At 44.1% G+C, this 12,196-nt stretch overlaps 1 protein-coding gene across 1 annotated transcript in view; it reads right to left on the bottom strand.

Annotated features, from left to right (window-relative positions):
* The window catches only part of MRTFA (myocardin related transcription factor A), a 196,815-nt gene extending 187,502 nt beyond the window's left edge, over window positions 1-9,313 (bottom strand). The window contains exon 1 of the mRNA XM_031024397.2: window positions 9,067-9,313. The gene's annotated coding sequence lies outside the window, so the exon portion shown is untranslated. The remainder of the gene's footprint in view (window positions 1-9,066) is intronic.
* Between the last annotated feature and the right edge of the window lie 2,883 nt (window positions 9,314-12,196).

The raw sequence follows: 12,196 nt of genomic DNA on the forward strand, positions 1-12,196 counted from the left end.
AATGTGAATCTTTGGGGGCCAAAGGTTAGACCGTAGTAAGACTGAAAAATGGCACCCTAGACGTACCCACATTTTCCACATCCTAGACGCTGGAATTTGTGAATGTTACCTTAAATAGCCAAAAAAACAAAAAACAAAAAACCAAGGGCGGGGGAAATCTTTGCAGATGTGATTAAGTATCTTGATATGGGGAGATTATCCTGGATTATCTGGGTGAGCCCTAAATGCAATCACTTATCTTTATAAAAGGGAGACAGATTTGACAAACACAGAGGTGAAAGAGATGTACACAGAGATCTGAAGATGCTGCCCTTGCACATTGAGGTGACACTGCCACAAACCAAGGAATGCTGGCAGCCACCAGAAACTGGAAGAGGTGAGGATGGCTCCCCTAAAGCCTCCAGAAGGAATGCAGCTCTGTGCTGACACCCTAATTTTGGCCCAGTGAAACTGATTTCAGACAACGGGCCTTCAGAACTCTAAGAGAATAAATTTAGGCTGTTTTAAACCACTAAGTCTGTGGTGATTTATTATAGTAGCCAGCCATGGGAAACTAATCTGATGGCTTGGACAAAGATGATTACAATGGAGGTGGTGAGAAGTGATCAGATACAGATATATTTAGCAGACAGAACTAGCAGGATTCACTGATGGATTGGATATGAAATGGGAAAGGAAGAGAAGATGATGCCAAGGTTCTTGTCTGAATAACTATAAGAGTAACCATTTTACTAAGCTAGGGACAACCCACTAGCTCACCAACACACAAGTCAGTGGTGGCCTCATTGAAAACTGTTTTGGTAGAATTTGGGGCTGGACATCAGATTACAGACAGAAAATCCAGAGTACTAGGATTTTATAGTATTATAATTTACTTTGAATATTATTATGCTTTCTGGTTGTTATTCATCTGTTCATTACCTTTCCCTTTACCTAGCTCCAGTCGTTAATGGACCAAATATCAAGTAAAAAGTTGATTAATTCTCAAGTGGGCCAAAGGAACTAAGTTCAGGACACTGTCCTTTAAGGCAACGGAGGACAGGTGAACAGGAAGGGGTGGGTGACTTTCATTCATTCAACCAGGATTTATTGAGCATCTATTATATCCCATGACAAGCATGATGTTAAATGCTGACAAAATAGCAATGAAGAGACAGACATGGTCCCTGGCCTCATGAAATTTATAAGAAAAACATAAATAATTATACAATTATTTAGCTGTAATTGTAGCTACTGCTACAAAAGAAAAATTCTGGGTGTTATGAAAATTAACATGAACAGAATGCCTATTATGTGCTAAATGCTTTATATGTAGCTTATTTACCTCTCACAACTAAACTATGAGGAAATAGAGGTTTGACAAGATTAATTCCCTTGCTCAAGATCACACAGCCAGTGAGTCGTAGAGCCAGATTGAAAACAGGTGCATTCAACTCCGAACTCATCACTACTATCTCGGAACAGTAGGAAAATCTACTATGTCTTTTCAAAAGAAAACAAAGAAGTGGCCAGAAGAGGTAGAGAGCCATACAGGTAAAGTTTTGAAGATCCTTGCTCTAGAAAGAGCTTTCTAAGCTCACTTGATGAAGGTGAATTTTGGAGGGTATTCAAAAATCGCTTAACACTCTCCAAATAGAACAAAAGGTTACACTATAATTAACTCAGTTTTATTTAGGCACCCAACAGGTTATTAAACATGTTGAAAATAAAATGTCATGAATACCTTGTCCAAATTGTACAGGTCATGCCCAGTTTTCATACAAATTGTTTCTGCCAGGCTCACCTTCAGAATCAGCTTCAGGTAAAAGTGAAAGGGGTTAAAAAAAAAAAAAGGTCAATCATGCTACAAAGTGATTTAGGGAAATGACTAAATAATTATTTTACTCAATGTATACAAAGATTCATGACAGATATTACACAAATGAGCCACACCACCCTAAGATGTTCTACTGCATAAAGGAAAGTTTCAAGTTATTTAATTTCAAGTCAAATCACTAATCTATGATCTTCATTGTATTCTTGGTTTCCTATTCCCACCATTCCAGGTCTCCGCCATCCTCCCTTGCAAAAAAAAAAAAAAAAAAATCTGAACAGAAAGGAAATGTCAACCATAATGTGAAATGATCTACTGAATCTACAAAACAGAGAATTTAAAATACCACCACATCTTTGCCTTCCATGCCACCTTAGGGCATTAACCTGGAATATTAGATTTAAAAAGTGAAAAGCTCCTGAATGGAAGCTTTAGTGCAACTGATTTTCCATAAAAAGTGATTATCCCAAGTAACAGAGATAAGAAAGAAAATGGTCCTTACCTTTCATTTCTAAATTGTTTTGAAAGGCAAGACAATATAAGGCAAATTTAAAAAGACTACTTTAAATACATCCCATCATATAGAGGCACCTGGCTGGCTCGGTCAGTAGAACATATGACTCTTGATCTCTGGGTCATGATTTTGAACCCCATTTTGGGTGTGTGTAGAGCTTACTTAATGAAATAAATAAAAATAATCTTACCAAAAAAAAAGTACACCCATCATATAACAAAATATAAAGTCAACAATAAAGCCAGTTTCACCATGAAATCGTAACACCACTCTCATACCAAAATGCAATATGGTGTGTCCTAAAATATGAGAAGAGGACAACTTTCCAAGTTCCTGTAAATTTTGTGGTAGTGAAAATATGTACAAATTAACCACGATTAGGAGACTTTGGCATCACTTATGCCATTTACAGTTACAAAGATAACTGAAACACTGACAAAATATGTTTAAAATTTGGACACTATAGTATGTCCTTATTTAGTATTTATTGAGCAATTTAGGATGTGAAATCACTACTATAGCTTTCAGGAATGGCAATAAGATACATATAAGGAATACTGCAAAGAATATTTTGAAAGCTACAACACCTTGATTACTACCATAAAGAATTCTCAACATACTAACATTTTCACAAACTGCAAAAGTGAACAGGAACATTTACCGAAGGCAAAGTTAGGCACTTCATACACATTATCATAGGGAGTCAGTATCTTTTTTTTTAAATTAACATATAATGTATTATTTGTTTCAGGGGTACAGGTCTGTGATTCATCAGTCTTACACAATTCACAGTGCTCACCATAGCACATGCCCTCCCCAATGTCCATCACCCAGCCACCCCACCCCTCCAACCCCCCTCCACTCCAGCAACCCTGTTTGTTTCCTGAGATTAAGAGTCTCTTATGGTTGGGAGTCAGTATCTTTTAATTCAAAAACAGACCTGAGGGGACACCTGGCTGGCTCAGTTGATGGAGCATGTGACTCTTGATCTCAGGGTTGAGAGTTCAAGCCCCACATGGGGCGTGGAGCCTACTTTAAAAAAAAAAAAAAGAGAGAGAGAGAGAACTTGGTTCAAACCCTGATTGCAATCTTTCTAAATTAGTGAATCTCTCCAAGCTTCTTTCCTCATCTACAAAGGGGAGCTAATACTTACTTCAGAGCTGGTGTGAAAATTAATGAGGTAGCATAACAATGAGTTCACTGTGACTCCATGATCCTTATAACAACCTCATGTTGTAAGAATCATTAACCCCATTTTATAGAAGAAAAAACTAGTCACAAGAAGGTTAAGTGGTGAGCCTATGGTTACACGGCTGATAATTGTCAGTACCTAGCTCTGCTCATGCCCTTAAACTTGACATGTTACTTCACTAGTTATTTTACTCTCTCATACTACGAAGTTTATAATTTTTTTCAAGTTACACCCATTATATGTTAAATTTTGATACCAGACAAAAGTTTTTCAAGAAATAAAAATCACCGGGCGCGTGGGTGGCTCAGTCGTTAAGCGTCTGCCTTCGGCTCAGGTCATGATCCCAGGGTCCTGGGATCGAGTCCTACATCGGGCTCCCTGCTCGGCAGGAAGCCTGCTTATCGCTCTCCCACTCCCCCTGCTTGTGTTCCTGCTCTCGCTATCTCTCTCTCTGTCAAATAAATAAATAAAATCTTTAAAAAAAAAAAAGAAAAGAAATAAAAATCACCCATAATTCCCACTTATAATTTTAGAGGTCAAAGACCTGTAAGTAGCCCACCTATCTTCAAATTCAGTAACAGAGTATACATTCCAGATTTCAAATTGAGCTATGCAAATTACTTGTTACCAGGACTCATAAACAGGGAATGATTTCTAAAAGCATTTGAATAAAAGTGACTAGGGAAGCAAACAAATCAGATATACCACAAAAGTAAAAATATGGTATCTGAAGAAAAGACATTTTCACAATGCTCAATCTTCCAAAGATTCTGCAGATCTTCATCACCACTATGTGAGCCAGCCTCAAACAAAGGGTGAAGAACTGGCCCAGGCTCAGCCACTAGACTGTTGTGGAACCTCAAACCACTGAATTTCTCATGCCTCTGTTCAACTAAACAGTGAGAGTTGGACTGGAGTCCCTGAACCGCAGGACTGAAGGCAACTTAGGCAATTTGCTCCACCCAATGCACCCTGGCAGAGCACCCAATTCCTGCTCTAACACCTGCAGAGACATGGAGTTCAAAGATCTTCCCTCTTCACAGAAGTGACAGACTTAGTGTTAAGAATCAATCTCTGAGGATTCTTTTGTGACTCAGTCACAAAAGTGCTCACTCTGGTATTTTTACTATGGGTCCTGGTTCCACCACTAAGCTCTTCTCAAGATGCACCTTTAACTGCTTTTGGTTAAACCCATTCTGCAGATAGAGGGCCCAGTAATTTAGAGAGACGACAAGAGAACACAAGATACCCTTCACAGGCAACTGTGCCTCCTGAGGTATTGTCATAACTGGGGAGTTCAGCTAAATAAAATCACTGGTTCACTCTATTGATGAAATAAAAACTATCTAAACGTAAGCAGTCAAACTGGAAAAACTGATGCTGAAGGAGCAAATGATTACATTTAAATGATTGACATTTAAAAGCCTCTGAATACTCACATCATTCACATTCATTCATCTCTGACTGGAACCTCATTCACCCATGGTCAGTTCTATATTGCCCAAAATGAAGAATGATAATGAAAATGCATGTGAACCTGTTCCAAGGACTTGGCATATTTTTAACTTATTTAATCTTTATAGCAGCAATATAAAGTAGCCACCATTATTATCCCCATTTTATAGTGAGTTACCAAGATGTGGTTAAGAGTGTCACAGTCACATCCAAGGTCACACAGCTAGCACGTGGTAGAAGTAGGATTCCAACCCAGGAAGTCTGGCTCTAGTATTTACGCTTTTAACTGCCTTTCTATCACTCTGACAAGTTACTGTTCTCCTCAATATCAGAAAAATTACTCCACCCTCACCTTACACACAGAGATTAAGTGTTTGTCCTTAGTACCAATGCTGGCCTAGACTACTTACAACATTTCATACAGCCCCAATTCACTTCCACATATTAGCCTACCATTTTGAGGGCACAGAGTAAGCACCCAATAAATACCTGTGAATATCTGTTAAAAGAATTAAATCTTTCCCAGTTCCCTCATTTTCCCAAAGGTAACCTTTCCCTCCTCTGAATCCTTCCCTCCCTTCCCCCAGCACTTTGTACCTTCTTCTAACACTTTTTCTGTTCTATGCTACCCACTGTGGTAGCCAGCCTCCAAGATGGCCCCTAAAGATTCTCACCTCCTAGTATTCACACCCCTATGTAATCCCTTCCCACAATACGTGACCAATAGAATACTGGAGAAATGATGGTATGTGACTTCTGAAGCTAGGTCATAAAAGACAATGCAACTTGGTCTCTTGGATTACTTGCTCTGGGGGAAGCCAGCTGCCATGCCATGAGGGCATTCAAGTACTTCTATGGAGAGGCCCACATGGAGAATGGAGACCTCCCACCAACAGCCTACACCAACTTGTCAACAATCTGAGTAGCCACCTTAGAAGAGGATCCACCAGCCTGTCTTCAGAGACTGCAACTCCAGATGACATATTTCTGCAATCTCTTGAGAGACCCTGAGACTGAACCACTGCTCAAGCTGCTCCCAAATTTCTGACTCACAGAAACTGTGAGGGATAATAAATGTTTACTGTTATCTTAAACACTAACTTTTGGGGTAACACGTTATGCAATACTAGCTAACACCTAGTCTCTAAAACTGTAAGTTCCTTAAGAGCAGAGACTGTTTCCTTGATTCTCAAAACTCATTAAGGCCTTTAATAAACTGTGCCTATATTTGAATGGTGTCAGTGGGCCCTTCCCTTTGTTCAATGTTCCTTTTCTTCCAAAGTATAACCATTTATAAACTACCTATATGGTAAATGCCTGTGCCACTTCATCCGTGATCTGTCAATGTCCTCCCGCTTTTCTTTCAAAGACCTTCTGAAATAAACCTCCTGATCAAAGTTTTTTTTTTCAGATGAAAATGCTCCTATGTCAATTCGAACTATCAACCCTAGCATTTACATAAACACACCATTCACTGTATATATTCACATTCATCTTTTATTCAACAAATATTTACTGAGCATCTACTATGTCCCAAATTGCTTTTTTTTTTTTAAAGATTTATTTGTCAGAGAGAGTGCACAAGCAGGGGAAGCAGCAGGCAGAGGGAGAAGCAGGCTCCCCACTGAGTAAGGAGCCCAATGTGGGACTTGATCCCAGAACCCTGGGATCATGACCTGAGCCGAAGGCAGCCGCCCAACCAACTGAGCCACCCAGGCGCCCTTCATTTATATTTATTTCTACAGTGTTAGAAGGAAAAGAGCATACATACTTTTAAGTCAGAAATTCAAGTCCTGGCTCTGTCACTAACTGTATAACCTGAGAAATTATTTAACTATGCTGAGCCTCAGTTCTCCTGTCCTAAAGTGGAGGTAAAATCTACCTCAGAGGACTAATTAAGTAGTAACATTAAAAGCCCAGCTTAATGCCTATTACATAGTGGGCATCAAGAAATGTCAGTTTCCTTCCCCCTTCCTAGGGCTTATATCTGCGGTCAGAAGATCTATCAGCAAGCTCAGTTACTTCTGTTTGGAATGATCTTCCTCCTTCATCTAAGGAGTTAAGATTCAACTCAAAGGCCACCTTCTCTCTTAAGTGCAAAGGAAAAGCTCCCTTGACCCTCCCATACAGTTCTGGAGTTTATTTCAATGTGTTAAAATTATCTGTCATTTTCTGCCTCACACTAGACTTGACCTCCTATGAGCAGGGACCATATCGCACTTACCCGACAACCTTGGCTTTTAGAAAAAACACCTGGCAAGGCACCTGGATGGCTCAGTCAGTTAAGCATCTGCCATTGGGCTCAGGTCATGATCTCAGGGTCCTGGGATCGAGCCCCGAGTTGGGCTGCTCAGCGAAGAGTCTGCTTCTCCCTCTACCTCTCCCTCTGTGCTCTCTCACTCTCAAATAAAATCTTTAGAAAAACAAAAACAAACCACCTGGCACGTTTTGGCAAGGAACAAGTTTATTGAATGAATGAATGAAGTCATTACTTAAGTAGTACCCAAAGCTAGTACTGAGTGACCTAAATCTTATGGTTTTGCTCTTTATGGGCTGAGATGCTGTTTCATACTTCTTTTGAATCCCTTCCTCATAGCACTCAGTAGAGGACTAAGGATGTGGAAAGTCTGCAATAAATACTTTTGGATTATGGGATACATCTTACTCTTCCATCTCACGATTTTACTCTAAATAAAAACTTAACCAAAGAAATGTGACTTCTGAAAGCCTTTCTAAACAGGGTTCTCTTCTTAACAGTTACTGGCAAAGAACTGAAGCCAATGCTAGAACGGACTACAGTCAGTTTTTCTTTGCATGTGTTTTTGAAAAAAGCAGTAATTAAATCATTTCACTAAGAAGCTATCATAAAGCCCTTTGATTCACTATGAAAATGCAAATGACATTAGGCAAAACTTAATTTAATAATTTTCAGCCAAGGGTTGCCCACCCTACTGTCCCGGGGCTGTGTGCCAGCTGGCTGTACCACCTCACTCCTGGGAGGTGGCTGCTTTTCAACAGTAAAACTGCTTAAGTGAAATCTGTGGCATTTTTGGGGGTCCTCTAACATAAAACACGTGAATTTCACTTTTTACTGAAAATAATGAGTATGTTACAGGCTTTTGGCTTCAAGTAGAAAAGATCTTGAAAAAAATCTCAAAAGCTGGCAACCTGGGGGCATTTCAGACTTCTTATGGACTTCAAAGTACGTAAAAACACATGAAGCTAGTATAATTTCATTATTACATTTAAGTGACATCTTTCACATTCCCCTATACGCATACCTCATGCCAAGTACAGCTGGTAAGTAGTCAAGTGCCCACCAAACTGCCTTTCATTTATGCTATCTATATACTAGTGAGAAAACTGAGATCCTGACAAAGCCAAGTTGGGCTGGTGCTTAAACACAAACTGATCTACCCGTCGTTCTCAGCTCACAATGACCCCATGTAGTAGGTATTATGCCCATTTTCCTGAGAAGGAAACTGAAGCCCAAGATGACACAGCTAGCGAATGGCAGGTTGGAGAGTTTGACCTGAAAGCTCCAGCCCTAGCTACTACAGAGTATCAGTGCTTTCCTGCGGTGCCGGCCAGGGTGGGAGGTGTAATCAAAGTATCCTGACAGACACTTTCTTAGAGGATCAAGTTCTTGGCTGTCAAGTTTCCAATCTGCCAGAGCCCTTACACCTGGCGGCATTCGGGATGCAAACAGTGGCATCAACAAGTCCAGGTGAGGCTCCCTTGCCTGGGAATCCTAGGACTGCACATGGATCCTGAGGGTCTGCACAAGATAAATCTGTGCCGGGGAAAGCGCCCATACCGGGTACCTGCAGTCAAAACACACCCGGGCGCAACGGGTGCCGGACGCCCCCTCCCCGCATTCCCCCACCGGCGCTGCCAGGCCAGGCGGCTCACAGGTGCACGGCCGCGTCCCGGGCCGCCCGCCCCGGCTGGGCGACCCTGGCCGGGAGGGAAGGGACGGGCGAGGCGAGCGGCAGCCCGACCCTGAGGGCGCGCCGCGGGGTCGCGAGGAGAAAGGATGCTCGGGGCGGGGCCGCGGTGGGGGAGGGGTCCTCTGTCCGGACTCTCACTCACCGCCTCGCGCTCCTCCCAGCCCGGGCTCCGCGGCGGTCCCCCTCCGGCTCTCACCGCGCGCCTCCCCTTCCGAGGCTCAACGTCCGGCCAGGGCGCACGGAGCTGGGGAGAAGTCTGCGCAAGCGGAGGGCGTGTGGCGAGCGGAGCCGAGGGGGTGGGGAGGATGGAACGGTCGCTCTTGCCGCCGCCTCAGACACCACAGACACGGCCGCCGCCGGCTCCTCTCAGCCACGGAAGCTGCGGCCCCTCCCACCACACCCGCCTCCCACCTCCCACACTGCCCCCTGGAAGAGTGACAGCGGCACTGACCAATCAGAGGCCTTGTGGGGGCTGGGACCGGAGGACTGAAGGGGGGGCGGGAAGGGAGGGGTGCGAAGGAGGCGAGGACGGCGGCGGGACTTCCTGTGACTGACGGCCGGGCGCGGCCAATGAGCAACGAGAAGATGACCTCATCGTCAAAGGAAGTCTGGAACTGGCGGAGCTGCGGCTAGGAGGTGGGAGGAGGTCGGCGACGTGCCGGAGGCGGGGCGCTGGGAGGGGGGGGCCTTAAAGAGGCGGAAGCCCATTGGTCACCCTGCCGAGGGAAGGGCGGTGGCGGACCCGACTGGCCCTCGACAAGTTGCCAAGGGGTCAATGCCGCGGGCCCTTAACTGCATTAATCCTCCTGACCCAATCCGATCTTCCAAGGGGGCTAAAGGGTCCTCGCCCGGGCCTCGTAAATTGATTACTTCACTTTCACGCTTCCCAAAAGGAGGCACAATAAATTCCACATTGGCCCGGAGCCCTGAATTCCCGTTACAGCCCCCGCCCCACCGAGGCCCGTCTCCTCGTTTCTCTGAGTCAGTTTCCCCTAGGGGAAAAGGGAGGATGCTAACACCTACCTGCCCCTCCCTACCTGCCTAGAATGTTGAGATCATTAATAGCAAAGTGCTTGGGGCCTCGAGAAGAAAAGGGGCTGAATGAACCCAAAAGCTTCTCTCCGGAGACTCCAGGAAGAGCATTTGTAAAAGGGACGGTTTCACTAGGTGACTCCCGACGACTCTTGCAATTGTAAAATTCTAAAATGCTGATGTCCTACTCTTTCTGGCATCCACTCATGTAGCAAAGGGGTGTGTGTGTGTGTGTGTGTGTGTGCTCGCGCGGGTCTCCTGCCTTAGGCGCAGAGGCCACACATGGACCTGGTGCAAGACTTCAAACAAGGAGAAAGCAAACTTAAAGGGAGAGAGAGGAGAAACCCGTAAAGCGAGGTCTGCTGTGGGAAGTGCCTTGGTGCAGGCAGGCCATTTGCTCCCCCTCCTCCCGCAATGGGAGGGAGTCCAGAAAAGGAGAAATAACTCCAACTTGGCGGGTGGAAAACAGGGGGAAGTGCTTTCCTGGGGATGGTGTTGCCCGGCAGGGTGGGAGGGAGGAGTAACAGTAGCTAGAGGAAGAAAGGAGCTAGGACATCCTTCCAGGTTTGGGGAGGAGCAGTGCCAAGGCACAAAGACCGAGAGGGGCAACTCACTTTATATGTTCCAGAGTAAATTCTTACTACGATCCCCTGATCTCCCCCAGAGTTCTCCCATGACTGCCTATTGGTGTAACTGTCAGAGGAAGGGCAAGAGAGAATGCTTCCTTTTCTCTCCTCCAACAGCTGCAAAAGCCAAAGTGGGCCCTGGGTATTCCCAATTATTCATCTGTAAGTCAGCTTCAAGTTCAGTGCCCATGTGCTCATCACAGAATCTTAAGAGTTCAGCAGGATCCTTGTGTCCTCTTAGTCACACACCTACCCCCCAAGGCAAGAATCCTTCCACAAAAGACCAGATAAAATTATTTATTCAGCAAATATTTCTGGAGTAAGACACTGAGGGGGTGCTTTCACCAAACTGGGGGGAATTAAGGCAGATGATGAGGTGATTACAACGCCAGGCAGCATATCCCCAGGGTCATGATTAACAAGAGGACACAGAGGTGCACCTCAGAGGAGAAAGTACTCTGGTTTGAAATTGTTGGGGTGGGGCAGATTTCCCCAAGACAAGACTGGGGTGGGGCATTCCAGATAGTGTCTACCTAGACCCAGCCTTTACGAAAAAGCCAAAGCAAGAAGGAAGCACAAGCATATTTTATTAGTCATGGTAAGAGTGATAAGCCTATTCCTGGCTTCCCAGGCATGGCAAGCTTACCACCTCTCAAATAGACCTGTTCCTTCTCTGGACAACTTAAATTGTAATTATTTTATATCCATATGCGTGTATAAATTACTTGTTTATTTATTTACACATATATGTTTTGTGGATAATCTACATCCCTCTAATCTCTCAGCCTAGGTCCTATTTATCTCCTAAAGCTTCACAGAAACATGTCTAATACCTCTTCATCATGACAACATTCCAAATATTTGAAGATGACAAATATACCTTCCATACCTTCTGCCCATCCCCAAAACAATAGGGATAAAGTTGCTTTTTTATTTTGCCAGATTATGGTTTCCATCCTGATGACTTCATGTAGACATCTTTCAGTTTGTCAAGCTCTATTGGGAACATGTGTTATTTTTGTCCTTCCAGCAAACATTCTCTTTCTTCTGGTAAGGGGAGCCTCATTTCCTCTAGGGAACCAGTCCTCCCCACTGTCTGTCCATATGGCTGCCATGGGGCTGATTCATTATTCATCTCTCCAGGGGCAGCACCCTGCCAGTCCTGACCAATCAGAGCACTGCTTCCCTCCTCCCTCTGCCCCCCCCCCCACCACCATTTGCAATGATTGATTTAGGGAAAGGCATGTGGCTCAAGGCAGTCCAATCAGAAGGAGTCCTGGGAACTTTGTGGGCACTACCCATATGGAGAAGTTTCCTTTACACCGAGGCGGCTAAACTATCTGGCTCATCCCCTGGAGTTGATCAGGAGGACCATGAAAGAACTTGCTCGAGAATACATAAAACCAATAGGGAAACAAACTATCAGAGCTGAGGTACAGATAAAAGTTACAACAGGTGATGACTCTGAGAACCTGGCCCCAGCTGTTTTCTGGCTTTTTGCTTTTGTAGGTGTCTCTCATCAGGATCTTTAGAAACAGAGCCCATAAGGGAGATCTGGGAATGGGATTTATTGGGGGGGGGGGGGAATAACCCGTAAGGGAGGGAGTTGAGCAG

This window comes from Leptonychotes weddellii, chromosome 5 (genome assembly GCF_054177405.1).
Source record: "Leptonychotes weddellii isolate Sample4059 chromosome 5, ASM5417740v2, whole genome shotgun sequence".
NCBI classification, from domain to species: Eukaryota; Metazoa; Chordata; class Mammalia; order Carnivora; family Phocidae; genus Leptonychotes; species Leptonychotes weddellii.